The following is a 15,989-nucleotide window of genomic DNA, read 5'->3' as shown; positions in this document are numbered from 1 at the left end:
ATGAATATCTTTAGTTTCAAGATAGTTTTCCCTTTTTCAAAGCCATTTCCCAACACTCTGTCCTATGGAGAGTAGCGGAAAGGAAAAGGAAAATCTGGCTTGAGAGAGGAGAGCGAGAGGCCTGTGTGGGTGAGGTGTTTGCCCGAGCCACACCCAGGCCCCAGCTGTGTGCACTTCGGGAGTTCTGCTCAGATGCTGTCATACATTATAGTGCTGAGATGGCCGGGCAGAGGGCAAGGGGTTCATAGTTGATCCGCTCACACATGTAACTCCTCTGTTGGCCATAGGAGGGTGGACAGACTTATCATAAGGAATGCTTGGTCTATTCTGAGCTCAATCCCATAAGTAGAGGTATATATTTCACAGTTCCATGTAGGGGATTACATCCTGGGTCAGCTTCTTACTGCCCCCAACCAGGTTCTGGAATCATTCCTCCAGGCCAACCTTCCTCCTGCTCAATTTCAGTATTGGTCTAAATGAACAAATATGATCCTTTTTTTTTTTAATCCCCCTCCCCCCCTTTTTCATGGCGCCTAGGATGTTTTGTGTTGCTGTGTTTGTAGTATATTGAGAAAGGTGGTGAATACATTTTATGAAGTTGGGAAAAATAGATGGAAGAATTTAAGATATTTGTCCAAAGGTAAAAAACGGAACCATGTTAACTACCACTGCACTCATCGTCCTCTTCTTCAAAAATCAATGCCCCACAGGTTGATAAGCACCTTGGGCCTTCGTGCGGGGCCCTACATAATCTAGACTCTGACACTGGGTCCTTTTCCAACTCAAACTTTATACTTTTGAAGTTGGCTTCCAATTATCTAAGAATTCATAGTTTCATAGTTTCCTCAAATACTTTCTGCAGATTACTATGATTTTATGTCTAGGTGAAACTTGAGCAATGATCAAAGCTCCTAGCAAGAAGCGTTGTTCTGGTGATGAAAGAGGAGGGAGAGGAACTCCTCATGGTTGGTCTATGGTAAACGATTTCAAATTTGCCTTCACTACTGACATATTTGCATGGTTACATAAGAAGAGGCATTGATTAATTGTGACCTGTAAAATGTCTGGTTCTGAGCCCAGCAGTAGCCAGAGTAGCCCCTTCGGTGCCCTTTTCTCTATTTGGACTGTGGAGCCACATAGCAATTCTATTTTTTAACGTTTTTTTTGAGCATCTATTGTGCTCCTGGCACCAGGGCCACACAAATGTTTCTAATACACCCTGGCCTTTGAAGGAAAGCAGACCTGCTTTTCTCGTGTGCAGATTTTTAAGGGTATTAGAAAACGGGAGTTACTGAATAGGGTTATTATTTATGTAGCAAGTGCCATTGTTTTTAGGACTCTAATAGCTCTTTCACTGTGACCCATAATTATAATAATGATCACATTTGCATAATGCTTTGCAATTTATAAAGAGATTTTGCTTGTTTAATTTCATTTAGTCTTCACAACAATCCTGTAGGCTAGGTGGCTAGAGTATCATTATCCTCAATTTACACAGGAAGAAATTGAGGCACACAGAGATCAGTGACCTGCCACAGGTCAAGTGGTGAAGCCAAATCTCAAACTGATTGTGTCATGCTTCTAGCTCAGAAGACTCCTTACCACTGTGCTTCCTTCAGAAACGAATGAGGTGTTGCACTGCGAACCCATCAAAGGCAGAGAGTTTGTCTTGGATGCCTTAGGCTCTTCCCTGCGCGCCCCCTCCCCCCCCAGCACAATGTCCGTGCACATCAAGCGTAATGCAGGTTTATTGGTTAAAATTAAAGCACTTCAGTGAGAGAATAAAGCAATGGCCACCTTCCCACCTTTGCGTTACACATCTTTAAAGATACTGATCATAACACATTTTACTTTTCTTGCTCACTGCCTTGCATAGAATTGTCTATAAATATTTGTTTGTGGGGAATGTTTCATTTCCCAGCAGTCTAGGGCATTCCTGGGTGGACAGCAGCCTGAAATACGACACTATTGATTTTGAAGAACTCTTCATTCACATTATAGCCTATCTTATCGTTAGTCCTCTGACAAGTTTGAGGACTCCCTTAGAGAATCTGGACTTTGTGACTGCTCTGCTCCAGACACCAGCCAAGTAAACAATTTGAATAACCTCCCTGTGAACATCATAAAGGCAGGGAACGGACTCGGGGTTGTTAGTACCATCTTTTCACAACTACCACTGTAGAGATACGCCAGGGACTTGTCTCAAAGTCCAGGGCTCCAGAAAATGCTCCTCTTGTCCCCATCTTCTGGAATCATCCTCGGCAGAGGAGAATTTGTTTTAGGCTAAAATAAGCACTTATCCTAGTCTGAAACCACAGTTGCTCAACTTCAAGAAATCTGGAATAACTTCAAGCACGTGACATTTAATGTTTCCCCTTTTGTATAAGATGAATTTTAATTTCTCTCTAAGGTCAACAGGCATGACGCTGAAATCCTCCAGTGGGTGCCAATTGACCTGAGCTACCCAACTTGTATTCAGCAAGTACAAATCACTTTCAGAGGAGTCTCTGTTCCCATTCTGCCCCTTCCGCAGGGAAGAAAGGGGACAATTATTTGGTGATAATTACTCTGACGGCAGTAATCTCTGGCAGCTGCTAGAGAAGAGACATAATTGCCTCCTCCCACCCCCTAACCTTTTAGAATAGAGCTTTGAAAGCTTGATGAGAGGGACTGAGATGTATGAATAACCTCGAAATAACTTTCTATCTACTTCTATCACTCAGGTTTTAATTAAACACAATTCATACCTCTTCAGACACTTGAGATGATGCGTGTGAATGACCTGTATAAAGAGAAGGCCCACACAGACGATATATGTCACTGTACATTGTTCAGTCCCTCTTCTCCAAGTCAGGAGCTTTTCAGGGCTGCTGCCCTAGGAAGCTAATTTTTCTTCCTGTGGGCAGAATTGGAGAACTGAATTTTCTTCTGGAAATGGTGGGAAAGGATTTTGAAGTGGAAGAATGTGAGTACCTATGGGAGACAAAATTTGGATAAGTACCACTGAGTGGCAATCTTATGTCTTAAAGTCCTTTCCCCCGCGTAAATGGACTCCACGGAAAGTAAGAAACCACCTTTGGTCTTTCTAAAAGGGAATTTTCAGTCTTTCTCCGGTTTTCTGTGGAGCTGAGCTATCTTTCTCACTGTGGAAAGATGCTAATTCAGTTCACTACTATCATTTTTCTGGCTGTTCTTGGAGAGGCAAGGCAATGAGGCACACAGATGGAGGTGACATGGACCCAGCTGGTCTGCTTTCATATTATAAATAAATATGTCTATTTTTATGTGTTGCACATAAACTTTGGGTGTATTTTTAAAACTGATAAAAATGTTCTGGTATGGACATCCTTCTGCTCATTTTAAACTATTTCATCAAACAAACACTGTAATTAGAAATTGTCAGACATTTTCAGAAAGTCAGAAGGCCTTAAGAACACATTTGAATTTATTCAGTAAAAGCCAGAGATCACCTTTTGTTGTTAACCCCTCTCTACTTTTCCTCCTCCCTACCTCAAGCCTGAAACTCCACACATGGTGCTGGTCATGATTCCTCTAGAAGTTGCAAAATACCACTCCCTTTCCCTCCTCATCTTTCGTCATACGCTTCCATTTCACCAATGTTGCACAATCTGTTATCGCTGCACTTTCCAGCATATCCATGGTATGATATGGCTGCTGGCTGAAGGTTAATGAGTGTGGCCATAAAGAACAAAAACAAGACAAGGTTACCTCACAGGCCTGTGAGCCCTAGAACAGAACTGCAGGCTTCTTGCGGGGGTCATATGGACCCATGGGTACACTGGCATGGGAATTGATTGCTCCTCCCTCAAGAGTTCAGCACTGAGTAGAGACCATTAATTTATCTAAGTAGGAGTGTGTCAGGGGGTCTCTGCATAAAGGTGCTGTTCTCCTGCCCTGGTGAGTAATGCCATAAAAAGCACTGTCCCTTTATATTTGTTTTATGGCTATGGCAGAATGAATCTGCTTTCCCGTGGATACCCTTAGAGGGTAAGTTATGAAATAACCCTTTACATTTCTGATGTTCTAAAACAGCTCTTCTCAAACTGTAATGAGTGCCCGGATTCCCTGCGTATCTTATTAAAATGCAGATTCTGATTCTGTACCTCTGGGGTGGGGCCTGCGACTCTGCATTTCTAACAAGCTCCTGGTGATGTCCACCTTTCTGCTCCATGGGCTGCACTTTGAGTTGCTCTGTGAGACGTAGCTATGCGTGGGTTCCCTGTCTGGGACCCTCATTAAATCTTTTGATGACATCCTCAGCCCTGGATTTAGAAATTGGACCTCCTTCAAGTACTTCAAGAAACTGAGAACCATTGCTGAATTTAAAAAATTACTTTGTTGATTATTTAAAATACAGTAATTTGTAGGGCATATTTCATAAGTCTTATTGTACGTTTTCCTACTCAGTGCATTTAAGTGTATGACTTGCTGTTTAGTTACACCTTGTTAGTATTTTTAATGTGTGTGCTCTCAGTCCGCAAAACACATTATCTGAGAAATACTCATATCTGGGATGATTAACAATAATATTTCTTTAGTACTAACAATGAGGCCACAAGTACTGCCAGCGAGGCCATCATTCGATGGCCTATGGTCTTTTTCTACCTCAGTCCACATGTCGCTTGGAATCCAGTTATCCAATGGTCATATGTCTGTCTCTTCCCTGTAAGGGATGGTTGACTTATAAATAACATTCCTTGTCACCCCCCCGACACCAAATGATTCCAATTTCCAGTGTGTGAGTATGTGTTCAGGGGCATGGGAAAGTGGGGTGTCCCAAGCAATTCTCAGACACCAGCAGGATGTCCTACAATTCAACTCCATTCTAACACTGTCCACCTGGAGATAGCGTCAGATCCCACTGGTTTAGGGCTCAGTCCTACATGACTGCCTCCCACCAGTGCCTCCATCCCTCAGCACTTCAGCCACCGCTCTCAAGCCCAGAATATTATTGGTGCTTCTAATAGACAGACCAGCTATATGTTGGAGGTCCCCAGGACCCTACGTTGCATTCAGTTATTTTGCTCAAGCAGCTCGCAGAACTCAGAGAAACAGAAAGAAGAGATGCACAGGGCTTGGAATGTGGGAGGGAGGCGGAGCTTCCATGCTCTCTGAGTGTGTCACTTTGTCTGAATCGCTACCTTTTCACCAACCTGAAATCTCTCTGAATACTGTCCTTTTGGGTTTTTATGGAGGCTTCATTACATAAGCATGGCTACTTAAGTCATTGGCCAGTGATTGAACTCAATCTCCAAGCCCTCTCCCTTCCCCAGAGGTCATGTGGTTGGCTCTCCTGGCAACCTAGCCCCCTTCTTAGGTGAGGTCCAAATGCCACTCATTAATGTAACAAAAGACACCTTTATAGCTCTCATCACCTAGGAAATTTTAAGGGTTTTTAGGGGCTCTGTGCCAGAAGCCAGAACAAAGACCAAATATGTATTTATTATAAATGACTATGTCACCCCCCCGCCCCAAAGATTGAGTCTGTATCTGTGTCTAATAATTGGTTAGCAGAATCAACTTGTACCAGCTCCAAGTTTAAATAGAAGAAAGCAGGTTCATTATTTACCTTATTCCCATGGCTTAATAGGAAAGCATGGCGAATTTTCCTTTTGTTTCTTTCTCAGAAGCAGAGGGGATAGACCCCAGATTGTAGGTCTTTGGAGGAAGGACTTCCCCAACTCTCCCTCTTCTATTCCCTCCCAAGCTCCCTTCCTTTGCCTCCTTCCCCAAGGCTTTTTTGCAGGTTAGTTGAGACCCAGCAGGGCTAATAGGGAGGTGGAGAAAGAAATTTGCTGAATCTCCCTGCAGCCTGTGGAGCCTGTGGTCTGTGGTAAGGGGGAGGGTAAAGGCAAGGTGGTTGGAGAGTGAGGGAGGATCCAGGCCATCATTTCCTCAGCTTGCAGGGCTAGGAGGGTGGTCGCCTCAGGCTGGAGGCCTGCGGGCTTGGAAGTCCTGAGCTGCCACTCTGTGAGAGGGCTTGGAGAGAGGGCGTGTGAGGGTCACATGTGGTGGGAGCTCTTGATGAGCAAGCCTCTGTGCTGGTGCTCCTCACACTTACCTGACGGAGTCCTCATTTCACGAGCTCTGTGAAGCTGGTCCTCATAACTCCACTTTACGGGGAAGAATCCACAGATAAGAGAGGTAAAGCAAAATGGTTGCTGCCACGGAACTAGTGAGTAGCAAGGCCCGTATCTGAGCCGACTTCTGCTTACTCCAGATCCCTTGGCATCCTCCCCTGCAAAGCAGGCATTGTGGGAACTAGTAAGGCCTTTTGTAACCTGAGGCAGGTGAATGAGGTGGCAGGCAGGCTGAGGTCCAGATGGCAAAACTGGTTTTATTTACAGTTTACATTTTTAAAAATCCACCATATCTTACAACACTAGTGGCTGGGAGACTAGTTTTTGCAGAAAAGTAAGTGCAATTTTAAAAATTCCTTTTGTACTCTGCATGATTGGATTTCTAAATGCCACCTCATCTGCAGCTACTGTTTCCCTGAAAAATAAGACCTGCCCTGAAAATAAGCCCCAGTGAAGATTGTCAGCCAGACAGACGCATTTAGTACGTTATGACGATGTTCCAGAAGAAGATGACATGACTGTATTTGAATAAATGTAGATTGTTGTACATGAAAAAATAAGTCATCCCCTGAAAATACATCCTAATGCATCTTTTGGAACAAAAATTAATATAAGACCCGGTCTTATTTTTGGGGAAACACGGTAGTTACACTAGTACCTCTCTGGTGTGTGGGGAGACAGTGATGTGGATGGCATCCATCAGTGCTGGGGTACAGGGGATACCACAGGGTATTTGAAAGAAGATTATAGAAGTCAGCTCAGCTTCTCTGTGGCTAAACCACAAAATGCCAAGATTTCCTTAAAGTCCTGGAATGCCAAAAGGTACAGGCCTGCTCTGTGAAAGAAATATGAGCTCTGTAAATGTAAATTCCCAAAGGTAGGAACAAAATCTCTTCGGGGTATAGACAGCTTTATTTCCTTAAGGGAATTTGGGTGTGAGTTGAATCCCTAAATGTTCATTACCTGGAATTGGAGTCTGTAGGTGTAGAAGCTATTGTTGCCTGTATGGATCAAACTTTACCGTGATAGCAATCACTTGGGGATCTTGTTAAACTATAGATTCTGGTTCCTTGAGGCAGGGGTGGGGCCCGAGAGCCTCCTTTTTTCACGCTCCCAGGTGGTGCTGATACTGCCTGTACATGGACCACACTTGAGTAGGAAGGGTCTGGTGTCATGCCTCCCCCTGTCATCCTTTCTCCCCTTCTCTAAATCCAGTTAAGATTCATTTCCTTGTGGGATAATTTAACTTAGTGAGGCAGTACAGACAAGAAGAAGGTAGCATAAGGAATCTTCTGAAGAATCTCTACTGCAGCATATTTTTGATGCGAAACGATGTTATGAGGACAAGAATAAAAAAATGTGGCGGTGGTTTGTAGGCAAATAAGCTTCAGAAGTGTGGGGTTGAAAAATTTAACAGGTTTCTTTACTTTATGACTTGTCACAGCATCTAAGTGCCTAATATGCATTGTGACACTCCTCGGGGAACTTATTTCAAATTCATTTACCCAAAGAATACTTCTTTTGAGTACTGTCTTAAGAGCATAAGGTTCACTGAGATTGGCTGTGTCAGACATTGACACTGGTGGCCACATGAGAGAGGGAACTCTTCTCTAAAATACCATGTAAATGGGAGATTGCTTTATCTCCATAGAATGAGAAACTAAAATAAATTGAACTTTAGAAATAAACATGAGTTAAGCTGTGGGATGGATTGTGGGTTCCATGCATGTAAAATGCTAGGCAAACAACTTTGGAGGGGGAGAACTGATATAAGTGGAAGAGGAAGGAGTTAAGAAAATGGAAATATTCGAGATCAACAGGGATATGGGGCAAGAAGGAGTCACTTAGGAAACGCTTGTATGTGGGGAGCAGTTACATAGGGGCTTAGTCCATGAGGCTAGCAAGTGTTGGGTGTGGAGAAACCCAGGAAACAGGAGCGGCAAATTTCATGCAATTGTCATTCCTTTTGGATGCCCAGTGACTGAACCTCTCTCCTTCCGGGTGGAATTCCCAACCTGATGAAGCAGAATCTTCTCTCATAGAGAAGCTGAACACAACAGATTCATGTTTTCTCAGCCTATTTGGTGACTAGGTTTGGGGCATGTTGACTTGGGCTCCACCAATCAGAGTGTCTTTCCTAGACTTTGACTCAGAGCAAAACTAAGTTCCTGTTGGACCCTATTCTGGTGAGGTGGGACATCAGTGATACTATATTTAGCTTCTAGAGGCAACAGGGACTGTGGTTCCATAGGCAGCGTCCAGTGCCACCTATGCATGTAGAACCAGTTGCAGGGTCTGTGTCCAGTAGTGATGGAAGCAGCGCACCAGCCCTGTGGCCCGATTTGGGGCACTATTCTTGGTGGAGAGTCTCTGAGCCTGGCTCCACATCATCCTAAGAACTCTGAGCTTCCTGTTTGCTTTTCATGACTTCCTTTTCTGATTAAATGAGCAACAATTGGTTTCTGTTGCTTGCAGCTTAGAGTCCTGACAGACACAGAGGATGAATACAACCTCTTGACTCAGCTTCAGATAGCCTCAGAGGGTATTTCCAATCTTGAGTTCTGGGGTGGACTTCTAGGGTGGGTTTATGAAGGTCAAAGGTACCCTGTGAACCATGGTGAGCTAGTTCAGGTGAGAAGGGAAGTGAAATACTCATATTACTGAGTGAGCACTCACAAACTACCAGCTAGATCCTCTTATCTATATTTTTTCTCATAATAATCTTGTGAAATAGATAATTGTGATCCTCATTTCGCATAAGGGGAAGCTGAGACTCAGGAAGTATAATTAATTATCCAAATAGTAAGTGTTGGAACTGGTGTTCCAGTTATTGGAACTGTCTGAATCCAGTTATTGCTACATCAGGCTGCCTCTCAGTGGTTAGGTCCACAATTATTTGTGGAGCACCTTCCACGTGTCAGATGGAATGCTAATCCAAGGGGATACCTGCCTTTGTGGACATTAAGATCTGATACAGGAGAGACGCACTTGTGTATAACTACAAACTAAGAGGAAGAGCTAAAATGAGACTATGTCACAGGGAAATCTTACCTAATACAGACATGTGGAGGGGAATGGTTTCTCTGAAAGGGTATCCTGTGAGCTGGGGTTTGAGGGCTGGGTAGGAGGTAAGGTTGAATGGAGAAAGGGAGAAGGGCTTTCCTGGCAGAAGGAACTAAGCACAAACCAGACATATCTCATGTTTGGTTAGCACGCTGATATTTCCCCTAATGTGGTGAACTGGTTTTGTGGTGTAAACGATCATCTACACTATTCAAGACAGATAGAGGAGAACAATGAAAGAAAAAGAGTCAGAGTTTCAAAGTCAGTAGAAGATGGAAGGAAAACCTTGTTCTTGGGGGGAAATGATCCTGGAACCACCTGTTTGCATAAGGCCTGTCTTGTTCTCTCATAGGAAGTTAGTGCTCTCCAGATTTCTGAATGGAGAACGAGAAAGAGGAATGAACACAGCTCCCCATAATAGCACCAAGCATTTTGCTGGCTGCTGCAGATGGTGAGGGAAGAGAGTGCGGTGTGATGTACAGGAAGGCTGTCACCCATTTTTGTATACGTTTAGGAGAGATAGTAAGATGAACCAGGCTGCTGGCTTCTATTTCTTGGACACTGTCCTTTTTTCCCTCCTGGTCTCCTTGGAGATATTCCTTGTCAAGGAACATATAGCAAAATGGTATTGTAAATATTCTTATTTTTATTTATATCAAAATTGCTGAGGGGGATATAAAATGTAAATATAAGGACAAAATGGGTGTTTTTAAAAAGCCAAAATCCTCAATCTCTCTATTAAAATCCCATGTGATAAGTAAGGCCCAGTTTCAAAGTCACCCATCCAAGAAGCCTTCCATGATTGTACCAAACAGAAGTGAAGTCTCACCGCTTGGACCTCCCAGTCCCCTCAGGGCGCTATTTTCAGGGCATAGATCTTATCTGCTTTGTATGGTATTTATTTGGATCCATGTCTTATCTTTCCAGCCCCATTGAAAGTTTGATGAGGCGAGGAACTGTGTACCATATGGCATTGTATTGACCAAAGTGTTTTGTGCGTAGAAGATGCTTTCTGAAAAAATTTGCAAGCAGAATGGAAACTGAAAGTTGATTTTAAGTGAAAACTCTCTTATTTTGTCACCTATCTGAGTACCTATTAAAATACAGAGCACATTATAGAAAGAGCTGAAAAAAAAAAAAAGAATTGAAAAGATAGGGTTTGGTATATACGCCTTGATTTATTGTGTGGAATAATCAAGGGACAAAGCCCCTTATTCCAATCTTTCAATAAGCCACTGGAGTACAACGTGGAATAGGAAACCTGGATCCAAGTCCTGATCCTCCTACTTGTTTGATGTGTGATCTCAGGCAAGTCACTTAACCTCTCTGAAGTTGGATTTTCTCATTTGTAATGTTTGAGAAGTGGGATTTGGGAGCGAATTAAAGAAATAGCATAAAGATGCCCTTCTCCCTCATCCTCAAGGATAATTACCATGGTGGATCCTAACAGAATAGAGCAAAGTACCCTGCTGCCCTGTCTCCTCTTGTTGCAATGTGACCAGCAGCCTGAGAGAGAAAACATGAGCTCGCCAAGGGCCTTGTACATGACGGTTTCGAGGCTGGGGCTGTATGCTTTGCTTCAGAGCAAGTGAGTCTCTGACTCATGATGTCCATTTGTGAATTTATGGGCAGGACAAGTTGTCTGTTTTCCTGCAATCGTTTTTTGTCCTAAATGACCATAAATCACTTGTCCTTTCTAAGTGGGTCCTTCCTCTCATGGGATGAGGACATTAATCCTCTCACAAAGGGCTGAGCCTACAGCCCCAGCACCTCTCCTGAGAAGGGATTGGTTAATAAGGGCAGTAGCCAGACCCACCTGTGTTGGAGTGCAAACCCTGGGGCCAGCAGCCATGGCCACACCTTGGGGAAACTGCTCACTTTACTTGGGTTTGGAGTAAAGTAGCCAGTGCAGTGGTTCTGAGTGGTTCCCCAGATGGACCAGCTGCTCCAAGCCTGGATCCAGGCTTCCCACCCTCTCCCTGGGGAGCTGGAGATCAGAGAATCCTCGGCATGCCAGGAAGAGCTCAGCTGATCAAGCTTTGAGAGCAGTTTCAGCTCAGTACTAGGATTGGGTAAGTTCTTGGTTTCAGAGCAGATACTTTTAGGTGGGTGGAAGAAAGGGGAAGAGAGCAAGATGCAAATTCTGGCTCCCGTAGGTCAGGGTCAGGCTGGGCTGTGGTGTTAAGGGGCTTTCTGCAGTCACTGTTGTTTCCGTTGCTCGGGCAACCGGAGGAGAAATACACTACGCCCAGTGCAGGTGCTCTCGGGTTGAGTGGGCCTATTTCCTCCAAATAGCCCTGGATGGCCCAGAGACAGTGACCTCGGCGGAGCTCCTCCCCAGATGGCTCGCTGAAAATTTTGGGGTGTGGAGATAAAAATGTGGCAACTCTGAATTTAGGAGGCTTTGATGACAGGGGCGGTGGGCAGTGCCCAGGTGGCACCCTCCCTTTTGTCTCAAGAAAGCTGGGCCTGGTGCTTGGATGGGTTACTGGGATCTCTTATTTGTCCCGGCTCAGCTTTCCTGCCATTGGCAGCTGCAGCCCCAGCAGTTGCATCCTGGATCCCCTTGCGGAAGCTTGGTGCTATGTCAGGCCCAGGACTTGCAGCTTCACCCTGGAGTTCTGATGAGAAGCTGCGGCAGCCAGGGAGGGTGTCAGAGCTCCTCCACTCTGGTGCCTGCCCTTGCTGAGCTTGTGGAGCCTCACAGAGTCACTGTGCTGTGCACACTACCAGGGGTGGTCCCTCCATAAAGGGCTCAGGGTGAGCTGCTCTGGGCTCTGAGGTCTGGCAGGTTTCTACCCCTTTCCTTGTCCATCAAGTGGACATAATCAAACCTACCAGAGACACTTGTAAGGCTGCTAAGGTGCTTAGTTAATAGGATCTTTGCTCTTTGCCTAAGGGCCAGAGTTCAAGAGGCCTCCATTTCTGATACATTTATGCCTCTCTGCACTTACTGCGGGGTCCACTCCTTTATCAGAAGTTTCAGGACCAATGGCAACCAGCCAACCCAATCCAGCACAATCCTGCAGCTCTCTCTTCTCAATATATCCAGAAACTTTCTTCTCCTGCCACTGCCACTGTCACTATCTAAGTACCATCACCTCTTGCCTGGATTACTGCAGTTGCTTCAGAGTTGGGCTCCTTGTTTCTGTCCCTGATCATTTGCTCAGTCTCTTCCCACCAAGCAGCCAAAGGGACCTTTCTCTACCATTAGTCAGATGGCAGCTCTCCCTTGTTCAGACCTTGCCAGAGTGTGCCAATCTCATTCTGAGCTTACCCCATTGGGCCCCGTCCTCTGTGTCCCTGCTTCCTACTCCTCCCTCCTTGCTCCTTCTTCTCCAGCCATCTTGCGACCTCCTTGCTGCTCCTTGGATGTACCAAGCATGCTCCCACCCTGGGACATTTGCACTGGTTTTCCCCTCTGCCTAGGAAGTTTTCCCTCAGATATCTTTCTGGCTCATGCTTTGCTTCCTTTGGCTGTCTGCTCACCTTCTCAGTTAGTGCTTGCCTGACTGCCTAAAACATCACTGCCAGTCTCCATCACTTTCTGTCCTCCTGCTCACTTTTTCTTTCAATCCCGTATGATAACTTGAAATGTACATTTATGTGTTTATTGTTTGTCTCACCCTACCAGAACGCCAGCGCCACGGAGCAGGCAGTTAGATTCCTTCCCTGCCGAATCACTAATATGTATAATACTGCGTGGCATACAGTATGCTCGGAATGGATATAAATTAAGTAAATGAATGAATGGAGGAAGAGATATACACATCTATTCAAATAATAGTCATTCAGTTAATGTTTTTATATATTTAGTCATCGTTTTAAAAAAATTTCTGTAGGAATATTTTCTCTGGATATTTGTGTGTGTGTGTGTATGTGTTTCATTTTTGTTTGTTTATTTACTTGCTTTTGCCAAAACCAATGAGGGAGCATGTTCTGCCAACACAGCCCTGCTATGTTTGAGGTTCCTGTTCTGGCCCTCCCCTCAGATGATGATGAGAACACTCCTGGGGTGATGGCCTGGGTGCAGGCGTTCTGGGGTCCATTCAGACTGTTTCTGGGGAAACTGTGTTTTAAATGCAGAACCCCTGCTGAGAGCTATGTTTGTATTTGTTAATGGGTAACTGAGACAGGGTTGTGGAAGGAAGAGATGAGGACAGAGAGGGTATTGGAACAGTCAGAAAGATGCAAGACAAGTAATTGAAATAATTTCCTCCAAAAATAAGCCCCCCATGGGTGTGAAAATTAACATCTGCCCCTAAAGAGGTAAATTAGAGGCACCCATGGGGAAGGGAACAATCTCCAATTAGGACACACTCACATGGTTTGGCAGCTTCCAGCTAGATGCCAATTGCCCCTGGTGACCCTCTGGATGCTTTCTCCACTCCCTTATATTTCTCGTCACAACTTCGTGTAGAGATTAGGGTAAGATTCACTTAAATTAATGTGAGAAAACAGGAAGATGAAAACCTGCCATGGCAGAAAGCTGCAAACTTTAATCTTCCCAAACTAAATAGACTCAGAGTTTCATCTAGAATTGCGTGTGCTTGGCAAACCTAAGGTGGAACCCCTCTGAAAAACATCTGACAGGAATCGCCCTGTTCATAAAATGTGAAAAGAAGCTCCCACCCCATTATTAAGAGGCTGCCTAAGAGGAAAGGAAAAGTTTGTGCAGCTAACACAACACAGGGCTTGCCAAAATCATCCTGCCCTAATTCTCTTGTCAGCAGAGCTGCTTTTCCAAAGAGCAAATAACTCGTGATTTGGTTGCTTGATCCTGCCTGCCACTCTTGCGTGCACCCCCCACCCAACCCAGGACCCCCCTGCCCAGAGCTCACCCTCTCTCCGTGTTTTCACTGATGGGGTACTTCCAAGCTTGAAACGTCGGAAATTCTGTTGAGAGCACAATGATCTACACTCAGGATGTGAATGGCCACAAAGGTCATACTGCTTATCTCGCTCTGTGCAACACCCAGCAGCTGCTAGCATTTAATGAGGAGGTGGCACAGGGCTCTGAGAATCGTCCTTTCTGTGCTTTGTTCATGCATTTTGCAGCTGATTTAAGAGCAAGAAAGGAACAAAACCGATCTGATGTCTTTACTCCAGAGATCATCCACATCCTTCCTAGGGCAGGAAGAGCAGGTGACTGGGACACTGGACATTTGGCAAGCTGGTGGCTTTCCTGCATTGGCATGCTTTGCCGGGGTTTTCATGAAAAGACAATGACCTTCACAGAAAACAATGACCTTTGCAGAGATCTCTAAATCCTGGCAACTCAGCAGCGAGCTCAGTTCCAAAAGTGTTCTTCTTGCCTTTCCCAACAGAGTTGAACAACTGGAAAGAAAGGAAGGAACTTTTTTAAAAAATGACCAAAGTTTTTGGCAAACCTTAGGTGATCTTTTCCCCACCCTGTAATTAAGGCAGAAGTAAACAGTAAGAGAATATCAAATTGCAGCTTGCTTCGGTAATAGGTGCCCAGGTGGAGCTGCTGCTTGTACAAACCTGTGCCTAGAGACAGAAGGGCAGCCTCTCTGGGGAGTTCTCCCATGGGTCCCCAGATCTGATACATCAAGATTAAGACCTGAGGATTTGGAGCTGAGTGACAGGAAAGGGTGAGTCATCTGGGGCATTACCTGATAAAAGGAAAAGTTTTTTCTTCCTTCGAAGTCGCCCTCTCCCCACCACTCTGAACCCCTTCCCATTTTTGGAGGTTATCTCCTGGATGGTGCTGCTTGACCTTCAAGAGGCCAATGGATCCAAGGAACCCAAGCACTTCCTGCTGAACAAAGTGCCTGTGAGGCCTCTCCATCAGACTGCCAGGTCTGTGTCCTGCCGCTACCACTCATCAGCTGAATGACGCCAGACAAGTTGCTTACGTTCTCGAAGCCTCAGTTTTCTCAATTCTAAAAGGAGAATAATACTTACCTTAGAGAGTGCCCATGAGGCTAAAATGGAATATTGTAAAGGGCCTGGCCCATAAACGCCACTCAAGCCTTGATGCTGAATGTATCAGTAGTTCACTTCTTTTTATTGCTGGGTACTATTCCATTGTATAGATAGACTACAGTTTGTTTATCCATTCACCTGTTGATGGACATTTGGGTTGTTCCAGTTTTGGGCTATTACAGATAAGGCTGCTATATTAGTGTACATCTTACAAAGACACAGGTTTCCTTTTCTCTTGGGTAAATACTTAGGAATGGAATGGCTAGATCCTGCAATAGGTGTACTCATGTGTATGTTTTACTTTCTTTTAAAGCACCTGTCAAACTATTTTCTGAAATGGTTGCACCATTTTACATTCCCACCAACAGTGGATGAGGCGTCCAATTTCTCCACACTTTTGTCTATACTTGGTATGGTCCGACTTTCTTACTCGATCAATTCTAATAAGTGTGTAGTGGTAGGTGAGTCACATTTACTTTGGGTTGAAATGAAGATATTTAGGTGAACATTCTGTGCAGCTATACCATTTATTCATTCATTGCATTGTGCACAGGCCTCAAAGCTCGAATATTACCTGAAGACAAATAATTGTAAAATTGAATCCTTGGTGCACAGTTAGTTGCATCTGACTTGGAAGGTTAAGTGAATTTCAAGCAGAAGCAGCCTAAAATTAAGGAGACCCCTTAATTTTCTTCCCAACACTTGTGATTTCACTACTTCACCTGTGAAGCCAGTACTGATTGCTGGTCCATATCACCAGTAGCTCTTATTACTACTAATAAAAAGCATCATAAGATTGGAAGCCCTATTTGGTTTGTCCCTGTGTTAATAATAATAACATTAGTGAAAATGTTCACTCCTTTTTAGGGTCAAAGA

General features: G+C 44.4%; 1 long non-coding RNA gene across 1 annotated transcript in view; it reads right to left on the bottom strand.

Annotated features, from left to right (window-relative positions):
- LOC141570707 (uncharacterized) overlaps window positions 1-14,236 on the bottom strand; it is a 39,239-nt gene extending 25,003 nt beyond the window's left edge. The window contains exon 1 of the long non-coding RNA XR_016020538.1: window positions 14,006-14,236. This is a non-coding gene — a long non-coding RNA (uncharacterized LOC141570707). The remainder of the gene's footprint in view (window positions 1-14,005) is intronic.
- Between the last annotated feature and the right edge of the window lie 1,753 nt (window positions 14,237-15,989).

Source organism: Rhinolophus sinicus, chromosome 3 (genome assembly GCF_057876585.1).
Source record: "Rhinolophus sinicus isolate RSI-liver-muscle chromosome 3, RSI-T2T, whole genome shotgun sequence".
Classification (NCBI taxonomy): Eukaryota; Metazoa; Chordata; class Mammalia; order Chiroptera; family Rhinolophidae; genus Rhinolophus; species Rhinolophus sinicus.
Note: the sequence above shows the minus strand (reverse complement) of the source record. Positions and strands in the feature narration are given on the sequence as shown.